Raw genomic sequence first — 17,289 nt, forward strand, 5'->3', positions numbered from 1 at the left:
TCTTCCACTGCCCATTCCATGTGCCCTTTACATTCAGCAAGCACTTCAGCCGGCCATGGTTCTTTGCCTGATGGAGTGACCCAGATCTTCATTCCAGAAGTTTCTTGGCCATTGGTAGTCATGCATGGATTGGATTGTTGCAGTTTTCCATTGACTTTAATCACAGGGCATGGTAGTATTAAGAGATGTCCTAGGATATCTCCTGTATTCCAGGAAAACTCTTCTTTACCTTCATTGTGTAGGTGCAGTACTATTTCTCCTTGAAAGAATCAATCACCCCAGCAGTACAGTAATCCCCTTCCTTGCCTGTTGATTCAGAGGCATAAGAAGCCCAAAGTGGCCAGGTGGCAGTCTTAAATTCCAGTTCAATGGAATTTTTGTTGTGTTTCCTGGTGGAAGCACCCCTCCTTTTGGAACTAAGACCTGTAGACCAGCAGAGCTTAAGCTTGCAGGTGCAGGAAACAAAAATTTACCTAGTAGATCACTAGGAGTGATAGTGAGTGGTGTCACTCCTGTTTTCACCCCTTGATTCCTGGACCCATGAATCCTGGCTATGGGCAAAACAGCACCATAGAGTGGATGCTGATTTGGAGCATACATAGCCTCCTAGAGAACACTGCCCAAGCTCTGCAAGGTGTTGCCACATAGTTGGTACTGTGCTTGAGTCTTCAACAGGCCATTCCACTGTTCTATCAACCCAGCTGCCTCTGGATGATGGGGAACATGGTAAGACCAGAGAATTACATGAGCATGTGTCCCTTCCCTCACTTCATTTGCTGTGTGGAATACCATGATAGAGGATAAGGCATTCTATAGGTCCATGGATGGTAGTTTTGGCAGAAGCATTGCGTGAAAGGAAGGCAAACCCTTATCTGGAGTATGTGTCTATTCCAGTGAGAACGAATCACTGTCCCTTCCATGATGGAACTGGTCCAATGTAATCAAACTGCCACTAGGTAGCAGGCTGATCACCTCAGGGATTGGTGCCATATTGGAGATTGAGTGTCAGTCTCTGCCACTGGCAGATTGGACACTCAGCAGTGGCTGTGGCCAGGTCAGCCTTGGTGAGTGGAAGTCCATGTTCCTGAGCCCATGCATAACCTTCATCTCTACCACCATGACCACTTTCTTCATGAGCCCTGTTCTAGTTTGCTAATGCTGTAGAATGCAAAACACCAGAGATGGATTGGCTTTTATAAAAAGGGGGTTTATTTGGCTACACAGTTACAGTCTTAAGGCCATAAAGTGTCCGAGGTAACACATCAGCAATCGGGTGCCTTCACTGGAGGATGGCCAATAGCGTCCGGAAAACCTCTGTTAGCTGAGAAGGCATGTGGTTGGCGTCTGCTCCAAAGTTCTGGTTTCAAAATGGCTTTCTCCCAGGATGTTCCTCTCTAGGAAGCTTGCTCCGCTTCAAAACGTCACTCCCAGCTGCACTGAGTTCCTTCTCTTTGAGTCAGCTCATTTATATGGCTCCACTGATCAAGGCCTGCCCTGAATGGTTGGGGCCACACCTCCATGGAAATATCCCATCAGTTATCATCTACAGTTGGGTGGGGCGCATCTCCATGCAAACAATCTAATCCAAACATTCCAACTTAATCCCCACTATTATGTCTGCCCCACAAGATTGCATCAAAGAATATGGCTTTTTCTGGGGGACATAATACATTCAAACTGGAACAAGCCCATTGGGCAATGACAGGAGTGGCTAGAGAAAGAGGCTTATTGGTATCCACAAAACAGGTCATCTTATCCACTTGATTATTAAACTCTTCCTCTGCTGAAGTTACCCTCTGGTGAGCACTCACATGGGACACAATATCTTCATGTTTTCTACCCACTCAGAAAGGTCGATGGATATACCTCTTACCCAGACTCCTTTGTCACCAATTTTCCAATCATGTTGCTTCCAAATCCCTGACCATCTGGCCAAACCATTAAAAACAGCCCATGAATCAGTATACAAATGTACCTCTGGGCAGTTCTCCTTCCAAGCAAAATGAACAACCAGGTGCACTGCTCGAAGTTCTGCCCACTAAGAGCATTTCCCCTCACTACTGTCCTTTAGGAACATCCCAGAAAGGGGCTTCAGTGCTGCAGCTGTCCACTTTTGGGTTGTGTCCACTTTTGGGTGGAACCATCCATAAACTGGACCCTAGTTTTCTCTTCCTCAGTCAACTGAGTGTAAGGAACTCCCCAAGACACCATAGATGTGGGCTGGGAAAGATGGTAATGTGGCAGGAGTGGGGGCTATGGGCATTTGTGCCACTTCCTCAAGTAAGTTACTTATGACTTCAGGACCCACTCAAGCTCTATCTTGTATATATCATTTCCATTTTATGATGGAGCACTACTGTGCATGCCCACCTTTATGGCTTGGCATGTTGGACAACACCCAGCTCATGATAGGTAACTCAGGTCTCATGGTAACTTGGTGGCCCATGGTTAAGTGTTCTGTCTCTACTAAGACCCAATAGCAAGCCAAAAGCTGTTTCTCAAATGGAGAGTAGTTATCTGTAGAGGATGGTAAGGCTTTACTCCAAAATCCTAAGGGCCTGAATTGTGATTCTCCTATAGCAGCCTGCCAAAGGCTCCAAACAGCATCTCTATTTGCCACTGACACTTACAGCACATAAGATCAGTTGGATATTATGGTCCAAGTGTAAGAGCAGCTTGCACAGCAGCCTGGACCTGTTGCAGAGCCTCATCTTGTTCAGGTCACCACTCAAAACTAGAAGCTTTTCTGGTCACTTGGTAAATGGGCCAGTGTAGCACACCCAAAGGAGGAATATGCTGTCTCCAAAATCCAGAGGCCAACTAAGCATTGTGCCTCTTTTTTGGTCATAGGAGGGGCAGGATGCAAAAACTTATCCTTCACCTTAGAAGGGATATCTTGACATGCCCCATACCACTGGACACCTAGACATTTTACTGAGGTGGAAGGTCCCTGTATTTTTGTTGGATTTATCTCTCACCCTCTACCACACAAATACCTTACCAACAAATCTAGAGGAGTTGCTACTTCTTGCTCACTAGGTCCAATAAACATGATATCATCAATATAATGGACCAGTGTGATGTCTTTTGGGAGGGAGAAACAATCAAAATCCCTGCAGACAATATTATGACATAGGGCTGGAGAGTTGATATAACCCTGAGGTAGCACAGTGAATGTATACCACTGGCCTTGCCAGCTGAATGCAAACTGTTTCTGGTGGTCCTTACCAACAACTGTTGAGAAAAAAGCATTTCCCAGATCAATAGCTGCATACCAGGTACCAGGGGATATGTTGATTTGCTCAAGCAATGATACCACATCTGGAACAGCAGCTGCAATTGGAGTCACCACAGGGTTAAGGTTACGATAATCAACTAGCATCCTCCAAGGCCCATCTGTTTTCTGCACTTGCCAAATAGGATAGTTGAATGGGGATGTGGTGGGAATCACCAAACCTGCATTCTTCAAGTCCTTAAGGGTCATATTAGTCTCTGCAATCCCTCCAGGAATCCAGTATTGTGTCTGGTTTACTATTTTTCTAGGCAGGGGCAGTTCTAGCAGCTTTCACTTGGCCTTTCCCACCATAATCGCCCTCACTTCATGAGTCAGGGAACCAATATGAGGATTCTGCCAGTTGCTGAGTATGTCTATTCCAATTATGCATTCTGGCTCTGGGGAAATAACCACAGAATGGGTCTGGGGACACACTGGATCCACTGTGTGATGGGCCTGAGCTAAAACTCTATCAATCACCTGACATCCATAAACCCCAGCTCTGAGGGGTAGACCAGAGTGATGTTTTGTATCTCCTGGAATTAATGTCATTTCTGAACCTGTGTCTAATAATCCCCCAAATGTCTGATCATTTCCTTTCCCCTAATGCACAGTTACCCTGGTAAAAGGTCATAGGTCCCCCTGGGGAAGGCTGGGAGGAAGATATAAGTTTTTGGCTGTGTAGCAGTGTCCTTCCCCAAGGGTACCCAGCCTTCCCCTTGTTCAAAGGGCTCTGGATCTGTAAACTGTCTCAAGTCTGGGAATTGATAAAGGAGCCATGACTCTCTGCTTTTGTAATTCAAGGGAGACTTTTGTTCACTTGACCTAGAATTCTTCTGCCTATACAGATCAAAAAAGAATTTAGTAGACTGCCCATTTATTTTGCTACTAGGTACTCCATGCTCTACTAGCCAATGCCATAAGTTTCTGCAAGTCAGATTATTTTGACTGCTGCTTTGAACCTGTTTTCCATTATGGTAGCCATGCTCACCTTGTCTTTGGCAATTAACTGCTTCTGCATGGCTGCTGCCAACTCTGGATCCAATTATCCCCATTGTGTTTAAGGATTCCAGCTCAGTGACAGCAGTTCCCACAGTAATGTCAGACCTACAGAGAAGGGCATCTACAGAGGTCTTCAGGGATGATGGAGCTAGTCTCACAAATTTATTCCTCACAGTCCTGGTAAAAGGTGTGTCCTCTGGACATTCCAGGGATGTATGAGCAGGTCTTCTATGATAAATCCACTCTAACATTCCAATCTCTCTAAGCCTTTGAATCCCCTCCTCTACATTATACCAGGGCAGTTCTGGCATTTTGACCTCAGGTAATGTTGACCACCTTTTGATCCATGTTCCAGCCAACCACCCAAACTATTAATGCCCTTTCTAACCTCTTGAACCACAACACTGAATACAGAATCTCTGCTTAGTGGGCCCATATCAGTAAATTCAGCCTGATCCAACTTTATATTCCTTCCACCATTATCCCACACCCTCAATATCCATTCCTACACATACTCTCCTGATTTCTGTTCATATAAATTGGAAAACTGATTCAGTTGTTTTGGAATATAGCACAGTTCCTCATGGTTCACACTTTGTACCTCACACTTTGGAGCCTGTTTGGACTTTAGTCTAGTTATAGGTCTTGAAGCAAAGACTGGTGGTGATGGGTCATGAAAATAATTAGAAATATGCCTCAAGCCATTTACCTCAGGACATTCTGTTGCAGTTCCATCTCATGAAGCAGGATTAATCTCTCCAGAGGAGTGAAGGCTGCTTCCTCAGGGAAGGTGATTACAGGTTTAGCAGGAACTGAAAGGTTAATCTCTTTAGTTGGAGTTTGGGTGGCAGGCTCATCAGGGCAGCCTGGAGGTTGGGAAGCTGTTTCCTCAAAGTAGCCTGGAGGATAGGTAGCTCTCTCCTCAGGGCTGATTGGAATTGGGGGGGTTGCTGTTTCCTCAAGACAGACCACTACAGATATATCTAACAAAGACTCAGCAGATCCCAGGGTTCCAGTGTCCTCACTACCATTATTATCAATCTATATATCCCCATCCCAAGTTTCAAGATCTTTTTCTTTTCCAATCAATGCCTTTCCTTTAACAGCAGACACTCTGTGAGGTTGAGATTTTAGTTTACATTGTAAATCTACTACTCTCATAGTAAGACTCTGGGTCTGGTTTTCAGAAATCTCAAGTCTGTGGCCACAGGAAATAAGGTTTTCTTTCAGGGCACACATGGAAAAATTTTCACGTGTCCTATGGTGTTTAAGTTTCAAATTTGAAACCTTTAGCTCATCCTGTTCTCTTATAACTTTATCCAGCATATCTAACAGCAACCAGCTGACATCATTATACCTCTAAACTCTGCAAAACTCTGTTAAGGTGTCAAAAGCACTGTCACCCAAATCTTGGAAGTGGTGTTGTTTTCTGTCTTTACTATTGTATTGTATTTATGACACTTTATTTTTCTTTCTATTATGTTTTTTATTATTCACTAAAAAAAACCTTTCTTTGTAGTAATCAATATGTTTAAGTGCTGATTGTGGTGATAAATGTACAACTTTATGATGATACCATGAACAACTGACTGTACACTGTGTATAAATGTATAGTATGTGAATATATCTCTATAAAATTGTAGGAAAAAACTTAAATAGGGTAAAAGTGCTGGAGAAAACACAGAGAGAGGGATGTACCTATCTATTGTTGATGAGGAGGCAGAATGGTGTAGCCTTTCTGGAGGTCAGTGTGGTGGTTCCACAAGAATCTTAGTATGTGAGGGCTATAAGGTCCTGCAACCTCATTATGGGGCATGTACTTGGAAGATCTGAGAACAGAGACAGGAATGGACATTTGCACACTGGTGTTTATGGAGGCAGTATTCATGACATGCAATGGGTGGAGATGACCTAAGGGTACATTGCCTGAGGAAAAGAATGGTGAACTGTGGTGTATGCATACAATGGAATGTTGAGCAACTATGAGAAGGAGGGAAGCTGTGAGACACACAGTGAGGTGAATAGATCCTGTAGACAGCATTTTGTGTGAAGTACACCAGAAAGAAACGCAAAGACAGTAATGCTTCACCAATATGGACTAACTACAACGTGTAAACTCAGAATTGAATTTTAGAGCACAGCCTAACAGGGGAATGATTATTGTGATGGTCCCTTGATTGTGAGCTCTTACAGCAGTCAAATCTCTTCCTGAATTGTAATGGCTATCTCTAATCTCTGAGATACTCATCCCTTTGTGTATACCTGATTGGTCTCTGAAACATTGGGTATCTGCATGACACCTGAAACTCTAAGCTAAAGCCTGGAAGATATGAATGTCAGTATTAGCACATACAGCAACTGTGAAAAAGAGACCAGACTTCAATTAGAGATATAAATGGTTAATCTGTTTAAGACTAGGGCAAATCAGGCCAAAGGGTAAAGGTTGAAACTGACTGTTAAAACTTCAACTTCCATGTGAGACCAAGGGAAGAGATGTTCATTTGTTGCAGGTTCTATAGGCTCTAAACAGTATAACTTCTACAGCCAGTTTATTCAAACTCCACAATTACATGGAACTTGTAATAGGAAGTGAGATATGGTAGGTTTGTATAGGTTAGAGTGAAATAGCAACAAATTCCAAAGTAATTTGGGTGGAGAATGAAAACATGTATGCAGGGTCCCCCTGAGGAGTTGGGGGACAATGTGGAAGTGTTGGGCTTCCTCACCTGGATTGTTGCTGATATTCTCACAAACATTGAGGACTGGTGGTTTGATGTGCCAAGCCCTCTATCATGGGACTTGCCTTATGAAGCTCAGTACTATGAAGAGAGGCTAAACCTGCATATAACTGTGCCTAAGAGTCTCCCCCTGAGTACCTCTTCATTGCTCAGATGTGGCCCTCTCTCTCTAGCTAAGCCACCTCGGCAGGTGAACTAACTACCCTCCCCCCTATGTGAGATCTGACTCCCAGGGGTGTAAATCTCCCTGGCAACATGGGATATGACTCACAGGGATGAATCTGGACCCAGCATTATGGGATTGAGATCATTTTCTTGATCAAAAGGGGGATGCAAAATGAAATGAAATAAATTTTCAGTGGCTTACATATTTCAAATGGAGTCGAGAGGTCAGTCTGGTGGACATTCTTATACACTGTATACATAACACTTTTTAGGTTTCAATGTATTGGAATAGCTAGAAGGAAATACCTGAAACTATCAAACTCCAACCCAGTAGCCTGGACTCTTGAAGATGACTGTATAACAATGTAGCTTTCAATGGGTGACAGTGTGATTATTAAAACCTTGTGGATTGCACTCCCTTTAGTAGAAAAATGGGGACAAGAAAACTAAATGAAAAATAGTGCAGGATGGGTGGATGATCTGGGTGTTCTTTTTTACTTTTATTTTTTATTCTTATTCTGATTCTTTCTGGGGTAAGGAAAATGTTCAAAAAATAGGTTGGGGTGATGAATGCTTAACTATATGGAGGTACTGTTAGTTGATTGTACACCATGGATGATTGTATGGTATGTGAATATATTTCAATAAAACTGAATTTAATTTAAAAAACAAAACAAAACAAAACAAAACAAAACATTGTCACCCAGAACCTTACTTCATACAAGAGTATGATTAGGAGAAGCAAATGGTGATATTTTGCATATCTCCATTGCCAACTCACGTCATGGGCTGTCAGCACCATCTTGATTATTGGAAATGGAGTCAGTAGTGCCTTTGAATCGAATCAGAGTAGAAAACCAATTTTAAAGCCCATTTTAAGATTCTGTTTCTCAAGAACTACTCTAGGTACCAAGTTGTATTATTTAGGGTTCTCTAGGGAAACAGAATCATCAAGAGATATCTAAATATAAGATTTTATAAAAATGTCTCACACAACTGTGGGGATGCATGATCCAAATTCTGTAGGGCAGACAGCAAACAGGCAACTCCAATGAAGGTGTCTGATGATTCTTCAGGCATCAAACTGGCAACTCCAATGAAGGAGTTTGATGATCTCCTCAGGTAATGCTTCACTGGCTATCAAAAGAAGAAGTGAAGATCCTCTATTTGTCTTGCTTAAATGTCTTCAAGTGATTGGATTAAATCCAGCTGACTGAATTCTCTCATTGTGGAAGACCTGCCCATTGTGACTGCAGCCAATTGACTGATGATTTAATAAACCAGCCTTTTGGCTTATTAACCAGCCACAAATGTCTTTGCAGTAATGGTTAGACCAGTGCTTGACCAGACACCTGGACACCTTCACCTGGCCAAGTTGACATATGAACCTAACTATCAGAGCAGTATACCCTTATGATCTTTTATTTCTTTTGGAACCATTCTTATGATCCCTCTCTCATTTCTGATTTTATTTATTTGCATCTTCTCTCTTTTTGATCTTGTCAGTCTAGCTAAAGGTTTGTCAATCTTGTTGATCTTCTCAAAGGAAAAACTTCTGGTTTTGTTGATGCTCTCTACTATTTCTTGTTCTCTAATTCATTTATTTCTCCTTTAATCTTTGTTATATCTTTTATTCTTCTTGCTTTTGAGTTAGTTTGCTGCTATTTCTCTAGTTGCTTCCATTGGTCAGTTAAGCCTTTAGTTTTTGGTATTTCTTGCTTTTTTATGTAGGTGTTTAGAGGTATAAATTTTCCTCTCAGCACCACCTTCCCTGCCTCCCGTAAGTCTTTTTTCCATATATTTGCTTTTTATTGAATTTGTTAATATTACAGGGTTCCTGCACTGCTAAAACCATGCCTGAGAATTCAAAGAAAGAAATGGTACAATGCACAGCCTCATCTACCCATTATGCAGTATATTAAAACTTGATTCATGTGAATTTTGATAATTTCACAATCTTTTAAAAAGTAACATGAGTTGGAATCTTAAATCTGCTGCAGGTCTTCACATTTCTTATATAGTATGCCATTAAATAACATTTCTACATATTCATCTAAGTTCATTCATTGAATACATAATACCCAACAAGATTTTGCTGGAAAAGATCCACACTTTTCAGGGAAAATATGTGGTTTAACCAGGAATCCCTTGTATCTCATTTAATCATCCAACCTCTCCTTGGCTCAGCTACTTGCCCAAATAGATCATGGCAGGCATCCTTCCTGCCACCTCAAATAATGCCAACATTATTGCTCAGAAGTGGTTGGCATATCCTGTCAGCAGACACCATTACATTCCTTGGAGTCCAGTTCCTGCACTGACCCTTTCATCAAGACTGAACTACAGGAAAACGCTTCCATATCAGAATAGTTTTATTCATCCATTTGCTTCACTCTTACCAGTAGCAAGTCTGCAACTCCTGCATTTGGGAAAGGGATTTATTATAGAGAAACCCAGACTCTGCATCAAGTGGTCACAGACCACTTTGAAATATTTCTGTTGAACCAAAGAGACAAAACTAGGAAATTACCAGAATGTCTCATTAGATGGAAAGAAACTTTTCAGTAACTCTTGGTAGCTTCTTCAAGCCCCTTTAAGGACTAAAAATTACTGGATAGTTTAAGCTGTAATTATTAAAAACACATCACCTATCTTTTGCCCTTGGCTCCATGAAGACACACCAAAAGGTCAATAATAAGAGCTGGCTGGGACAATCACTGCATCTATAGAATCTTCATTACCTTTAAAATGTTGGTACAGGTATGATGTCTTGAATTCTTGCCGAAGATCACACAAGATCCATGAAACTTAAAAAGGGTTTTTGGCACAATTTCTGTTCATGCTGCTTTGAATTTGTAACAGGCCAATGAATCCTTTACTCTGAGCAGAAACCTGCTGGATACCATTTCCACTGCCATTTACTATACAATTTACACTTGATTAAAGACTTTAGCAGCACCTGAAGTAGAGCCCCCAGCAACCTCTGTCCTTTACACCTATTTGGTTCCATTCTAGGGGGTGTCAAATTCACAAGACATTTCACAATCCTAATGCATATTTCAGCTTACTAAAGAAAGCAATATGCTCTGTCAAGGAACTAATTCCAAGTAAAGCCAAAAAGGCCTTATTGTGGAACATAGGAAAAACACTACCCAAATAAAAAATTACTAAAAGAAATAAGACTTTTCCCTTCCCCACCTGCCTTTTTCCATGTGGTGAACCCAAGCTTGGTTCAATTTAATGTGTTTACCTAGACTACAACTGAAGGCTTAAATTATAAATCACAGCCCTACACAGATTGTTCTTTAGAAAGCCATGTTCCAGGAAGTCTAATATAGCCACAGCCTACTACAGAGTGTTCCTTAAAAAGTGAGATACAGGACAGATTAATTATGGTCACTTAAATCTTCATCTTTTATAGCAGATTAGAACCCAGATGGCTGACTTTCTGCAGGATTTCTGATAGGAATCCAGTACAGCTGGTTTCAAGTTTCAAACTGACAGTTAAACTGTAACCTTCTTATCCAGAAGCAATCCACATGAAGTCCACAATGAGTGCAGCAAATCTGAGGTTGTCAACCCTTATGAAGGCTCAGTATCTGAACACTTTTGTGATCAGATATATTGAAAAAGATTTTCAAATGACCACTGACTGCAGTTGTTTTTGTTTTTGTATTTGCATGTTACTTATGAAAGACACTGTTGAATCTAGTTCATACATTTATATAACAATGAAAATTCCCCTAAATCCAATAGACATTAATAGCAGTTGTGACAGTTGAAACATCCAGAGTGCAATAGGGCTGATCACTTATATCAAGGGATCTGCATCAGTTGCTGTAGATCCAACAGAGATTAGATGATGAATGGCTGTTCATGGTAGTTAGATGTGGTCTAGTTACCTTAGAATGGTTAGAAAAGACCATTTCTTAATTGTGCTGTGTGTGGCTGCTTTTCTGATTTTCAAGCACAGCATACTGGTTGTCTAGCTGAAGTTTAAGGGCCTGGTTTTTTTTGAAACCTCGTCTCTACCTCTATTCTTGTGTCTTACTATTTCAAAGATCTTCTCCATTTCTTTATCCTTCTGGCTTTTTACATGCTTGGCAGTGGACTGCAGGGATGGGAACTGTGTATCACAGTATATTTCTGGTGGTCCTTGTGGTGTTTTCCTTGTTGTGGTTAACCTGGCCCCAGGAGACTTATACACACCACTAATCATCCCTGGTTCTGGGGTTTCTGTAAAAATTACTGGAGCAGGTCTTACACCAGAGCTGTTTTATTCCAGGGACCTGAATATTTTTTCTATACCACCACCACCACCTCCACCTCCTTCCCAGTTATCACCTGGATCTTCTCTCTTTTCATTATCATCTTTTTCCTTTTCACTTATTTGCATTGTCTGAACTTGGAGGCTACTGTGATCAACCTCTTTGTGCTCAAATTCTTTTAACTCATAGATTCTACTGGTTGTTTTTCTGAACTTTCGATTTCTGCCTTATGTATGCCCAGTTTTTCTTTACAGCCTCTATCTCTTTTGCCAAATCTTCTCTAAACTTTTTGAATTGATTTAGCATTAGTTGTTTAAATTCCTGTATCTCAGTTGAAGTGTACATTTGTTCCTTTGACTGGGCCATAACTTCATTTTTCTTGGTGTAGGTTGTAATTTTCTGTTGTCTAGGCATGGTTTCCTTGGTTACCCCAATCAGGTTTTCCCAGACCAGAACAGGCTCAGGTCCCAGAGGGAAGAAATATTCAGTATCTGGTTTCCCTGAGGGTGTGTCTTAGAAAATTGGTCCACCCTGTGATGCCTCAGGTCACTGTGCTTTTCTGCCCAGCAGATGATGCCTGTTAGCCTGTAATTCTTGACTGGTGTGAGGAGGTGTGGCCATGTTCCCCCAGGCTCTGGGGTCTGATTCTGAATGGAAAGGGCCCCACCCCTTTCCTCTTAGAGAAGATAGACCCCCTAGGGGGAGGTCATTAGCATTTCAATGGTCTTTCTCTCTGCTTGTGCTATCTCCACCCTTCTCTGAGTCACAACACTGGGAACTGAAAATGGCTGGGCTTTCTCCACTGAGCCGAAAAAGAAACAGATAGTCCCCTTCAGACCTAGTCCAAGGTGACCCTCTAGCTCTCCAAGGTCAGTCATCACCCAAAGCCTCTGTCTGTTTTTTTGGGATTCATACCCGTAGTGAGCAGTTCACACTTGCTACTTAAAACCCCAGCCAGAGCTCAGCTGAGCTATATTCACTTGCTGGGAGAGAGCTTCTCTGTGGCACCAGGAGGCTTTGCAGCTTGGGCTATGGGGGAGGGGGTCTCATGACTTGGATCCACAGTTTTTACTTACAGATTTTATGCTAGGATCTCAGGCATTCCTCCCAATTCAGGTTGGTGTATGATGAGTGGACGGTCTCGTTTGTCCCCCCACAGTTATTCTGGATTACTTACTAGTTGTTTCTTGTTTTTTTTTTGTTGTTGTTCCAGGGGGACTACTTAGCTTGCACTCCTCTCTATGCTGCCATCTTAGATCTCTCTCAGGTTATTTTGAAGATTGATTTCTGTCATTCATTTAATATTTGTTTTTGCTTGCATTTGCAGTGAAGCTCTCCTTTGGCACTTGGTGTGCCAGTTTGAATGTATTACATCCCCCAAAACACCATGTTCTTTGATGAAACCTTGTAAGGGCAGATGTATTTAGTCTTGATTAGGTTGGAACATTTGGATTGGGTTGTTTACATGGAAATATGACCCATCCAACTGTAAATGATAACTCTGATTAGATTATTCCCATGGAGGTATAGCCCTGCCCATTCAATGTGGGTCTTAATTAAATCACCGGAGCCCTATAAGAGCTCAGACAAAAGGAGCTCAGTGCTTCAGTTTAGAGTGACTTTTTGAAGATGGTCATTGAAAGCTGACACTGACATTTCGGAGAATGCCATTTTGAAATGCAACCTGGGAGCAAGCAGACACCAGCCACATGCCTTCCCAGCTAACAGAGGTTTTCCAGATGCCAGTTGTCTTTCTCTAGTGAAGGTACCCTATTGTTGATGCCTTACCTTGGACACTTTATGGCCTTAAGACTGTAACATTGTAACCAAATAAACCCCCTTTATAAAAGCCAATCCATTTCTGGTATTTTGCATTCCAGCAGCATTGGCAAATTGGAACACTTGGTTTGTCAGTAATTCCTAGCCAAAGCAAGACCAATGCCTAACCAGAGTGTGCAGCCCTTTTCAGATGTCTGTTGGAGGATGACTGCCCCCACTTTTATCTTGTTATTGTCACTAATTACATCATTATACATTGTATGCCCATTAACATAGATTCATAATTATTGTTTTAGGTATTTTCCTTTAAATCATATAGGAAGAAAAACAAGTGTTACATTCTAAAATACAATAATACTAGCATTTATATTTACTGTGTAGCTATCTCCATCAATGATCTTTATTTCTTTATATGACTTGTAGTTACCACGTAGTGCAATTTTGTTTCAGCCTGAAGGATTCCCTTTAGTATGTCTTGTAGGGTAAATCTACTAACAACCAATTGCCTTAGATTTTTGTTTATCTGGGAATATATTTTTCCTTCATTTATGAATGATAGTTTAGATGAATATAGAATTTTTAGTTGACAGTTTCTTCTTTCAGCATGCCTCCATAGATTCTGATGACAAACCTGCCATGAATCTTGAGACTCCCTTATAATCAACAACTTGCAACTTTATTTCTGCTTTCAAGAGTCTCCCTTTGTCTTTGTCTTTCAAAAGTCTGAGTATAAAATGTCTTGGTATGTATATTGTTCTAGTTTGTTAATGCTGCAGAATGCAAAACACCAGAGATGGACTGGCTTTTATAAAAAGGGGGTTTATTTAGCTACACAGTTACAGTCTTAAGGCCATAAAGTGTCCAAGGTAACACATCGGTAATCGGGTACCTTCACTGGAGGATGGCCAATGGCGTCTGGAAAACTTCTGTTAGCTGGGAAGGCACGTGGCTGGCATCTGCTCCTCAGTTCTGGTTTCAAAATGGCTTTCTCCCAGGACGTTCCTCTCTAGCAAGCTTGCTTCTCTTCAAAACGTCACTCCCCCCAGCCCAAGGCCTCTTGACTCCAGACCTCAACCTCCATGGCTCTGTGTTTGAAGAAATTTTTCCTGCAATTTGTTCCTTGTCTGTCTCCTCCAGTCCAGACTGGCAGCTGCTCTGTCTATAAAGTTCTCTCAAAAATTCTGTTGGCTTTGCATGAAGCACACAGGGGTCAAAGCCATCAGACAATAGGAGTTTCCACAAATCCTTTCTGGATAATTCCATCTCCAATCTTGGCTTGTACTGAAATGGCGGCTGGGTTCCATGTTCAGTTACATCCTCACGTTGGGCTGTAGCTTCTGGGATTCCACCCCCTGGAAGCTTGTAATTTTCAGCTTCTGGTCTCTTTGAACCCAAGAGTTTAGTTCTAAGTTTATCTCTTTCTGCTCGCATTTTACTATAAGCTGCAAGGAGAAGCCAGGTTACGTCCTCCACACGTAGTCTGGAGATCTCCTCAGCTAAGTACTCCAGGTTGTCACTTTTAAATTCTTCCTTCCATCTGACACCAGGACTCAATTTTGCCAAATTCGCTGCCACTTTAAAACAAGGATCGCCTTTCTTCCATTTTATAACATATTCATCATTTCTGCTCAAGTCCTCATCAGAAGTATCTTTAGAGTCCATATTTCCACAAACAGTCTCTTTAAAGCAGTTTTGGCCTTTTATATCAAGCTCCTCACAATTCTTCCAGAAACTCCCCATTATCCATTTAAAAAGCTGTTCCAACATGTTTGGTATTTGCAAACTCAGCAGCAAAAGCACCCCACTTCTCCAGTACCAAAATCTGTTCTAGTTTGTTAATGCTGCAGAATGCAAAACACCAGAGATGGACTGGCTTTTATAAAAAGGGGGTTTATTTAGCTACACAGTTACAGTCTTAAGGCCATAAAGTGTCCAAGGTAACACATCAGTAATCGGGTACCTTCACTGGAGGATGGCCAATGGCATCTGGAAAACTTCTGTTAGCTGGGAAGTCACGTGGCTGGCATCTGCTCCTCAGTTCTGGTTTCAAAATGGCTTTCTCCCAGGACGTTCCTCTCTAGCAAGCTTGCTTCTCTTCAAAACGTCACTCACAGCTGCACTCCGTTCAGTCTCTTTGAGTCAGCATGTTTTATATGGCTCCACTGATCAAGGCCCACCCTGAATGGGTGGGGTCACACCTCCATGGGAGTATCCCACCAAAGTCACCACCCACAGCTGGGTGGGGCACATTCCAAGCAAATCTAACCAGCACCAAAACGTCTGTCCCACAAGACCACAAAGATAATGGCATTTGGGGGACACAATACATTCAAACTGGCACATATATCTTTGAGTTCATCCTCTTTTGAGTTCATCCTGCTTGGAGTTCATTGAAATTCCTGGGTGTGTAGATTCATGTCTTTCATTAAATCTAGGAAGTTTTAGCCATTATTTATTCAATTTTTTTTATTCCTTTCACTCTCTTTTATGCTTCTGGGACTCCCATAACACATATGTTTGTATGCTTGATGTTGTACCATATGTCCTGAAGGCTCTGTTTAATTTTCTTCATTCTTTCACCTTTCCACTTCCTGGGTTATTTCAATTGCTTCATCCTCTATTTCACTGCTGCTTCTATCATCTCAAATCTGCTGTTAAACTCCATTAGTGAATTTTTAATTTTAGTTATTTTACTTTTCAGCCCCAGAATTTCTATTTGGTTACTCTTTATAATTGTATCTCTTTTCTGATATCCCTAGTTCTTCAGAGATCATTTCTTGATTTCCTTTCTTTTTTTGTCCATGGTTTCCTTCATCTTTGATCATATTAAAGACAGTTAATTTGATGTCTTTGTTTAGTAAATTCAATGTCTGGGCTTCATCAGGGATGATATATCTCAATTTCCTTTAATTCCTGTGACTGGGCTGTATTTTATGTTTCTCTATTATTTTTTATTTAAATTCAGTTTTATTGAGATATAATCACATGCCATTCAGTCATCCACAGTGTACAATCAGTTGTTCACTGTACCACTATATAGTTGTACATTCATCACAACAATCATTTTTTGAACATTTTCATTATTCCAAAAAACTAAAATAAGAATGAAAATAAAAGTAAAAAAAAAAACACTTTTCATTTCATTTTTGTCCAGATGTTTCTACTAATCTGTCCATACACTGGATAAAGGGAGTGTGAGCCACAGAGCTTTCAAATCACACAGCTACACCATGTAAGCTTTATAGTTATACAATCATCTTCAAAAATCAAGGCTACTGGGTTGCAGTTCAACAGTTTCAAGTATTTCTTTCTAGCTATTTCTAGGGTATTTTAAATCTCTCCTATTGTACATTTAATTACTATAAGTTCTGTCAAGTTTCTTTTCATGCTTTCTGCCTTCCAGAGTGGCTGTACCATACATTCTCACCAAAAAGGAATAAGTTGTTCTTTCTTCACATCCTCTCCAGCACTTGTAATTTTCTGGTGTGAGATCATATCTAATTGTAGTTTTGAGTGGCATTTCCCTAATAGCCAGTGATGCTGAGCATCTTTTCACATGTTTTTGAGCCATTTGTGTTCCCTCTTCAGAAAAATGTCCATGTCTTTTGCCCAGTTTTTAATTGGGTTGTCTTTCTGTTGTTGAGTTGTAGGATCTCTTTATGTATACAGAATATCACACCCTTGTCTGATATGTGGTTCCCAAATGTTGTCTTCTATTCTGAAGGCTGCCTTTTTACTTTTCTGACAAATTCCTTTGATGTACAAAAGTGTTTAACTTTGATGAAATTCCATTTATCTATTTCTTCTTTCATTGCTTGTGTTTTGGGTGTAATATCTTGGAAACCACTTCCTATCACAAAATCTTTAAGATATTGCCCTAAATTTTCTTCTAAAATTATTATGGGCTTAGCTTTAATGTTTAGGACTTTGATTCATTTCAATTTAATTTGTCTATAAGGTGTGAGATAGGAGTTCTCTTTCATTATTTTGGATATGGATATCCAGTTCTCCATTTATTGAAGAGGCTGGCTTTCTCCCAGTTACATTGTATTGACTGCCTTAT

The 17,289-nt window shown here is 40.9% G+C and overlaps 1 pseudogene; it reads right to left on the reverse strand.

Annotated features, from left to right (window-relative positions):
- Positions 1 to 11,108: 11,108 nt before the first annotated feature.
- LOC119520129 lies at positions 11,109 to 11,620 on the reverse strand (annotated as a pseudogene).
- Between the last annotated feature and the right edge of the window lie 5,669 nt (positions 11,621 to 17,289).

The sequence above is a fragment of the Choloepus didactylus genome, chromosome 24 (assembly GCF_015220235.1).
Source record: "Choloepus didactylus isolate mChoDid1 chromosome 24, mChoDid1.pri, whole genome shotgun sequence".
Taxonomy (NCBI): Eukaryota; Metazoa; Chordata; class Mammalia; order Pilosa; family Megalonychidae; genus Choloepus; species Choloepus didactylus.